Source organism: Lactuca virosa, chromosome 4 (assembly GCF_052849685.1).
Source record: "Lactuca virosa cultivar CGN04683 chromosome 4, Lactuca_virosa_CGN04683_v6, whole genome shotgun sequence".
NCBI classification, from domain to species: Eukaryota; Viridiplantae; Streptophyta; class Magnoliopsida; order Asterales; family Asteraceae; genus Lactuca; species Lactuca virosa.
In genome coordinates this window covers 237822394-237831248 of record NC_136429.1, presented here as the reverse complement: position 1 = coordinate 237831248, position 8855 = coordinate 237822394, and the positions used below count along the sequence as shown (strand labels likewise).

General features: G+C 38.2%; 1 non-coding gene across 1 annotated transcript; it reads left to right on the top strand.

Moving 5' to 3' along the window:
• The first annotated feature begins 4441 nt into the window (after window positions 1–4441).
• Window positions 4442–4548, top strand: LOC145110392 (small nucleolar RNA R71). The gene has a single exon (XR_013709772.1). It is a non-coding gene; the product is annotated as a small nucleolar RNA R71 (small nucleolar RNA).
• The last annotated feature ends 4307 nt before the right edge of the window (window positions 4549–8855 follow it).

Genomic DNA, 8855 nt, shown 5'->3' with positions numbered 1-8855 from the left:
GGTCTCGAATCTTGACTCTAAACAACACGGCTTTACTCGAACGCTCCTATCTCTATTATGTCATCATCCCGCTCATGATAGCTTGCCAAATCTGCAACAAAGTAAGTAATAGTGGAAAGAAGAAAACAACCATCCCATAGTTGGTTAAAAGTTCAAAACAAACCAAATAAAGACAAAACAAACTTTAAAACCAAATAAAAATGAAAAGATAAAACTAATAATCATCCTCGTCTCCCTGTGCTCCACTCGTTCCAGCTCCATCTCCACTTCTTGTCTTATACTCACTCCATGTCAGACAAATCGGATAGTGATCTCCCAAATGTGGTGGCTGTGTAATGTTGAAGTGTCGGATCATATTCTCCATCATTCCTCAAATCCAATTCATGCTCAAGGTCATTTGATCGAAATAACCAGCCATAGTATCCTCGCCAAAAGTAGCAGCTCCCATTGGTGCATTATGATGCACTGTCTGTCCTCTCTCGCCACGCCCCCGTACATTCCTCCTTCCTCTTAGACGTGGCTGCTCTTCTTGTTGATCAACAGGTTGTTCAACATCTTCCGGGGGTATCACAAATCATCCACCCGTGTTTACAACCACCCGCATAACACTCAAGACTTGGATTGTCAAATCATTATCCTTGAAGCGTGTAAGGTTCCTAATAAAATTAGGACTCAAAATACCATAAGATCGGGCGAGATGGGTGACCAAATGTCCACCCGTAATGGGACTACCGGGCCGAGAACTAGCAGCTTTTTTTTCCCAAAAATCGTGCAAGCATATATGGTAGGTCGCAGAAAACTCCGGGTGTAATGATGCTCCAAAGATAAAATAAATTTTGAGTAGGCACCTTATCCCCCATGATGTTTATGGTTGATAGAGAAAGTGACAAGACGATGTAGAAACCGGTAAATGGGAGATCATATTTGGCCTTCACAAGCATCACGAGAAATATACTCATGATTTGAAATGCTCCTCCAAAACTGGACATCTATCACTCCTGATGTGAAGTCCCAAACACAGCCATGTAAGAATAAAACAAAATGGGGGTGATTGCGTCTCTTCTTCGGTATAAATCCCCATCCTCCATGCAAACTCACGAAGGCTACATTCTTGGTATACACCTCCCAAACGGAACGCAAGAGCCCGGTTGTAGTTTGGATCGATAATTTTCTCTTCAAAGTTCACCGTGGTAAATAATTCGACTGATAACTCCCAATAAACGGGTTCTTGAATGGAGAAAAGATTCCTCCATCCGTTGCATGGAAATGAAAACCCCTCTCCAACGAGTAACTTAGACCAATGTCTCTCTACTTATGTAACCATTCCTACCCCCACGCAACCATGCCCAATCCACTTTTGGAGCAATTGCAAACTCTCGGTTGTACAACCACTCTAATCTGTTCATATAATTGTTGAGCATTACTTGTGAAATGTTTTGCGGGAATCGGTAAAGCGGATGAATGCTTGACACGTCAATGTGATCTTGCTCCTGTGGAACTACTCGATTAGGACCCGTTATACCTGAAAAATAACGAATAGCAAAAAAAACAAACAAACCACCAAGGAATTAAATCATTAAGCAAAACAGAAGTTTGTATGCCCAGGTTTCACGTTGTGGACTTCAAGTCCACGTCGTGGATTCTGTTCGTGTCGTGATATTGATCAGTCCTTCTAGGGTCCAAAAGAACTGGAATTACCACTTGGGGTTTGTCTAATCTGTTATTCTAAGGCTCTATATCACACATGCAATCAAAATTTATCAATTAATCGACTCAATTTGGGCATTTCAACTCCAAGAACAACCCTAGATTCTAAATGTATATAATAGGAATAAATTAACAAGAACAAGGGATGGAGAACTTACCAAAGGTGGATATGAAACACTAAATCAAGAAATTGTGGAAGAAATGTGCAAAAATCCAAAGTGGGGACTGCTACTAGTTCATACGTGCGTGTGAGTAGTTTATGCTTGGTCAAAGGCAGAAGTCATATAAAATGGTCCCCCCCAGTGACTTTCTAATATTCACGTCGTGGATTTCTAATTCACGTCGTGAATTTGTTAACTGGGCTAATTGTCAGGCCAAATCAAATGAACACGAGGTTGGCTTCAAACCCACAACGAGTTATCTAATTTGTTAACTGAAGGGTTTGTTATGCCTGTTAATGAACATAAGGTGTGTAAGTTGAAGAAATCATTATATGGTTTGAAACAAGCACCAAAACAATGGCATCAAAAGTTTGATGATGTGATATTGTCTAATGGTTTTGCGTTAAACCAGGCTGAAAAATGTGTATATAGCAAATTTGATTCTTCTGGTAAAGGAGTTATAATTTGTCTATATGTTGATGATATGTTAATCTTTGGTACTAATCAAGGTGAAGTTGATAAAAACCAAAAAATTCTTATCATCTAGTTTTGACATGAAAGACATGGGGGAGGCTGAAGTAATTCTTGGTATAAGAATTAGAAAAGGAAACAATGAGATTTCAATTACTCAATCTCATTACATTGGGCTGAAGTAATACCCAGCTTTCTTCTTACACCTTTATTCACCACAAGTTGAGGTTCTGCTCCTTCTTCACTCCTTAGCTCTACAGATTCAACATTCTTTTCCAAAGTCAGCTGTTTTACTTCTGAAGTAACCTCTTCCTCATCACTCGACACTAAGTCTTCTTCACTCTCCCTGCTCACCAAAGATGTTAGAGTTTTGTCAGCAAACACTTCAAAAACTGTTGGAATGGATGCTCTTGGCTTTGTACGTTTGACTTGTTGAATTGACTGAATTTCTTCTTCCATTAATTTTTCCAACTCTTCAAGCTCATTTTATTCATCTATGTTGAATACTTCACCTTGAGCATAATTATTTTGAATTCCATCTTCCACTCCAAAGGTAACTTCTTCATCTCCAACTCTCAACGTAAGTTTGGACTCACGAATGTCTACCAAGGCTCTAGCAGTATTCAGTAAAGGCGACCAAGAATTATTGGGACATTGTTATCTTCTTTCATATCCAAAACAACAAAATCAAATGGAAAAACAAATTTCCCAATTTTAACAAATATATCCTCAACTATACCTTGAGGATGAGTCACTGAACGATTAGCCATGTGAATCGTCATTCTAGCAGCCATTTGATCTGGAAGATTTAGCTTTTGATAGAACGAGTAATGCATTCAATTTATGCTTGCTCCATAATCAGCTAAAGCATAAGTCTTCATGTTATTTCCAAATTCACACGGGAGAGTGAGGCGTCCAGGATCTCCCATTTTCTTTGGTAATTTACCCAATATCACTTTAGAACTCTGCTCACTAAGGATCACCTTGGAACTCTTCTCTAATTGTTGGTGAGTATCGAGTAAGTCTTGAAAAAACTTAGCATATTCAGGAACTTGGGACAATGATTCAATAAAAGGAGTGTTTATAGGAATATCCTTCACTTGCTTCATAAACTTTAAATGTTGCTGCTCTAATGGATGAATCTTAGCTCGATAAGGAAATGGCAGTTGAGGACGAAAAACTCGAGTATCAGCAAAAAATTTCTGTTCAGACTGGATCCATGTCGTGGTGTCGGTAATTCAACACCCATTTCTTCTTCGGTCTTTGACCTCTTTGGCTGTGGTCTAGGCTGATATGGCTCTACTTCATTGGCTTCTAGGAATTCATAGATGGTACCTTCTTCAGTTTCGATCACCATTACTTGCGGTTGAGGCTTTTTGTCTGGAATTTTTGGATAAAGTCGCTCATTAACCAACGTAGTTAATTGTCCAAGTTGAGCTTCGATGTTTTTGATTGATGCTTGGTGATTCTTTAAAAAAGTTTTCTGGTCCCTCATGAGAATTTGTTGGTCTCTTATGACCGCATCGGTCTCATCATGTCTTTTCTTCGAAGCCTCCATGAATCTAGTTAGCATGGACTCTAAATCAACCTTCTTTTCAGGTGGCGGTTGCTCTTTTTGATAAAAGCCTCGGCCAGTTTGCCTAAAATTTTCTTCTTTTTGCTTTTTATACTCATCATATGGCAACCCCTCTTTCTTTGGCTTCCTCCAATCTTCATCATATTTGGCTCCACTAGAGTAGCATACTTGAGCCTTCCTATTCCCGATCTCGTCCAAATGGCAATCTTTTGTCAAATGTGGACCATTGCATATTTCACAACCAACACAAATCGCATGTATGGATTGGTCCATCTTAGTCATTCTTCGGCCCATAGTGTTCAACATAGCTAAAACAGCTGACATATCTTCAGAAGTGCCACTCTGAATTCCTTTCGCTCCATCATGTCTAGGATTGTGGTATTCACGCGAATGCTTAGAAAACTCTTCAATCAATTCCTTAATCTCACCGGGATTTTTCTTTGTTAAAGGTCCTTGAGAATCAAGGAGTTGCCTTGTCATCACGTTTACCCCATCATAGAAGATTGATACTTCTTGTTGCTCATTCAAATCATTTTGGGGACAATTTTTTATTAATCCCCTGTATCTCTCCCATGCCTCGTAGAGCGACTCACCCTGTTGTTGCTTGAAGTTTACTATGGCTTTCTTGAGTTTAGCAACTTTAGAAGGTGGGCAAAAATGTTCTAGGAATAGTTCACGCATTTGCGCCCAAGTAGTAATTGCACCGAGTGGAAGTGCCTTTAGCCAATCCCTAGCAACTCCCTTAAAGGTAACGAGAAGCATTCTCAAAAGCACCGTCTCTCTTGGAACATTTGGGACGTTGAAGTAATCAGCTATGTCATTGACTTCATCAAGGTGTTTGTAAGCATCCTCATGATCTTTCCCAGAAAATGGGACTTCCTTAAGCACAGAAAGAATATGTCCCTTCAGCTCGAATGTTACAGTGGCTTGAATGGCAGGTTGCACAAGACCGGCACTGGTGTCTTCTCGAATTCTTTTCTTATATGCCTCCATGAACATGTTGGCAATGTTCGCCATTTCGTCTTTCGGCTCGTCTTCGGGTTCTCTCTCTTCTTTATCGGTTTCTGATTCGGAATCGGATTCGTGAAGATTAGGATTTTGCTTTCGTTCTTTGAGGAATTGCTTGATTCACCCACATTCTTACCTTTCTTCTTTCTGAAAAATGATTTAATATCTTTAAAAGGTGACTTCTTTGGTGGTTGGGTTTCTCCTACGTTCTTATCCGTCTTTTTACGAAGGGTTGACTCTGGATCTTCAAGCGGTGGTATCAAAGGTGTGTTGGATCCCTGGATCATGTACTACTGCAACAAAAACAAAAATAAAAACGTAAAATTGAACAAAAACTACTTAAAAAGTCCTACTGAACGTCCACCATGACGTGGTAGGGAATAAAACCTTGTATTGTCGCAGAATAACCAAACAGAAACGAAAAACGAAGTAAAAACGTAAAATAACCGAGATCACGTCGTGAGCTTAAGGCTCACGTCGTGAATTCAGTTCTGAAAAAAAAACTAATGCTCAAAATTAACTTATTGCAGTTTTACCCCACAAAAAAAGATCGATTAACCTAAAGCAAATAAATTTTAAAATAAATAGCCGCTCCCCGACAACGGCGCCAAAAACTTGATGCGTGTCGAAATACACCTAATTGTACCTCCTATCTAACTAGCTATTCGACTAAAGGCAGTGTACCTTTTCGCAAATAATATAGCACAAATAGTTGGGTATCGAACACAGGGAGCAAATTTGATTAACTAATTTATCTATTAAAAATCAATCTAATACAAGAAAAAGTTAATTTGGTTTTTATCCGATTTTGCAAGTTCCGACAAACTTATTCACTTAATTATCAAATCCAATCAATTACTAAAAACACTTCTATTTAGTTTGAATCCACTTCTCTTCTATGGTTAGATACTAATTATGGATAACTCATGTTGGTTACCACCCATTATATTATTAGTAATTTAAGTCTAAATTTACTAATGTTTAACTAATTCATGTAGAACTATGCATGGTCACATATAATTAAACACATAATTGTGGGGTTTCAAAGTACTTCATGGATTATGGCAATGGGCCCCCTTGATGAAGTGTAGGTTAAAAGCCCAAGACTTGTCTTTTTCCTATAAATAGTCATGTATTATTCATTATTAGGGTTAAGAGTGAGGCAAAATGTAGCCGCCACGTTGTGAGGTTTCTTATGTAGAGTTAGATTCTTTAGTATATTCTGAAAGTGTAATTTATTCCTCATGTTTTGAATAAATCGAGTGATCATTCGACATATCTTCATATTTGCGTTTGTTCTTATTTTCCGCATCTTGTTCATCAAATTACAATTAGGGTTTTAATCCCAACAAGTGGTATCAGAGCGGGTCTTTGAAGATCTATTGATTTTTGAAGTATCGGTTCTTGATTTGATGATTTTCTGCACAAATTATTGAAGATTATTGTTGTTTTGGCGGATTGGAATCAAAATTACGTTGGTGATTTTGTATCATCAATGTGTATTTAAGTGTAATGGATTGACTTGTTGACCAAAAATCAATCTTGATGAAATTTAAAAAAGTGAGGAAGGTGCGGAGTGCACACTTGTTTAAGTTCATTTAAGATTTAAATTAGACTGTTATTTAGGGGCGAAGCCCCTAAACGAACGGGGGTCCGGGGCCAGCGCCCCTGGGAGCGGGGTCCAACGGGCGGCAGCCCCTGGCGGGGTCCAAGGGGCAAAGCCCCTGGCTGGGGTCGAGCTGCATTAGTGACATGTTTCAGACATCAAACTGTTTTTTGTAACAGTTTTCAGACATACAACTGTCTGGTGACAGTTTTCTGATGGAAATGTTACTTAACTAATTTTTGGTCTTCATTTTGATGGTACACATGAAATTCATCACACCCAGATTCTCTGTTCTTGCTCTCATTTTCTGATTTTTATCCGATTAAAGGTTGGGAGTACCACCCATATACTTTAATCTGAAAGTGTATACACAATTCTCAGAATTTCCAAGCCTTTTTCTATACCCCAATTTGTTACAAATATTAAAGTATATATGTGATTATGGCAAGTGGTGATTCTGTGAAGGAAATGACAAGTAAGTTTGAAAAACTAAACAAGTTTGAAGGGCAAGATTTTCGTAGATGCTAGAAGAAGATGAAGTTTCTCCTTACCACTCTGAAAGTGATGTATGTTCTGAGTACACCCATGCCAGTCTTACCAGAATCTGTTGAAGATGAACCTTTGGAGGCAACAAGAAGAAGATCAAAGTGGGAAAATGATGATTACATATGTCGTGGTCATATTCTCAATGGTATGTCTGACTCTCTTTTTGATATTTATCAAAATTTCGAATCTGCAAAAGAACTGTGGGATTCTCTTGAATCCAAGTACATGGCTGAAGATGCTTCTAGTAAGAAGTTTCTTGTTAGTAACTTTATGGGTTACAAGATGATTGACTCCAGGCTTGTTATGGAACAATTCCATGAAATGTTAAGGATTTTGGGACAGTTTGCTCAACACAATCTGAAAATGGATGAAGCCATTTTTGTGGCTGTGATCATTGACAAACTGCCCCCTTCCTGGAAAGATTTTAAACACAATCTGAAACATAACAAAGAGGAATTGACTTTGACTCAACTTGGAAGCCATTTAAGGATTGAAGAGTCCATAAGGACTCAAGAACTTGACAACAATCCTAAAGGCAAGAACCAAGTTGGTTCCTCTTCTGTGAACATGGTTGAAGGAGAAAGTTCAAAGAATCCCAAGAAGTCTAATGGAAAAAGGAAGTTTAAAGGAAAGGATGACAAGTCTTCCAACAAGAAGGCTAAGTTGGTTTGTTGGAACTGTAACAAACCGGGTAACTTCAAGAAAGATTGTCCAACGGGCGGCAGCCCCTGGCGGGGTCCAAGGGGCAAAGCCCCTGGCTGGGGTCGAGCTGCATTAGTGACATGTTTCAGACATCAAACTGCTTTTGTAACAGTTTTCAGACATACAACTGTCTAGTGACAGTTTTCTGATGGAAAGGTTACTTAACTAATTTTTGGTCTTCATTTTGATGGTACACACGAAATTCATAACACCCAGATTATCTGTTCTTGCTCTCATTTTATGAGTCTTATCCGATTAAAGGTTGGGAGTACCACCCAAATACTTTAATCTGAAAGTGTATACACAATTCTCAGAATTTCCAAGCCTTTTTCTATACCCCAATTTCTTACAAATTCTGTTTAATCAACTGTTCATGGAGAATTATGTTACTGTTCATGACTGTTCATCGCGGTAATTCCAATCCGATTCTCATTTAGTTCATATGTTTCTGTGGATATGATTTTTTTTATGCTCAAGGTCTTTTGATTCATTTATTATCCATAGATCTATATGTTTTTGCCCAAATCACAAGTTACTGCTGTTCATCATATTCATTATTTTCTATTGGGGTCTGATATTCATTTGATCAAGCCGAAAGTTCAGCCCAATTATATTCTCAAAGTCATTTTGTTTTGATTCAATTTGGCCCAAATTACAATCTGATATTGTTCACTGTTCATGACGTTATTCGAGCCCAAATTGATTTATCAGATCTTTTCTTTTTGTTCGAACACTTCGTCCGTTCTTGACCTTTGATGGAGTCTTCAGTGAATCAATATTCATTATCAAGTTTCCTGGTCAAAATAGTCGATCGATTATCGTTTTCACTGCATGAATTCTAAATCCCGTATTAATCTGTTATACAACTTAGATCGTGTTCCTATTTTTCAGTCGATCCTGATTTTTCTTATCTCTGTTCAAATCAACTAAATCCCTTTTGTTATTGTCCATTGATTCATCTTAAAGAAATTTGTTTTGAGTTTTGCCAAAAATGGTTCGTTTATGGTTTCTGGTGAACAACAATCAAGAACAGATGAAGATCGGATGAACATAATTGTGTTACGATTTTAATGGTCAA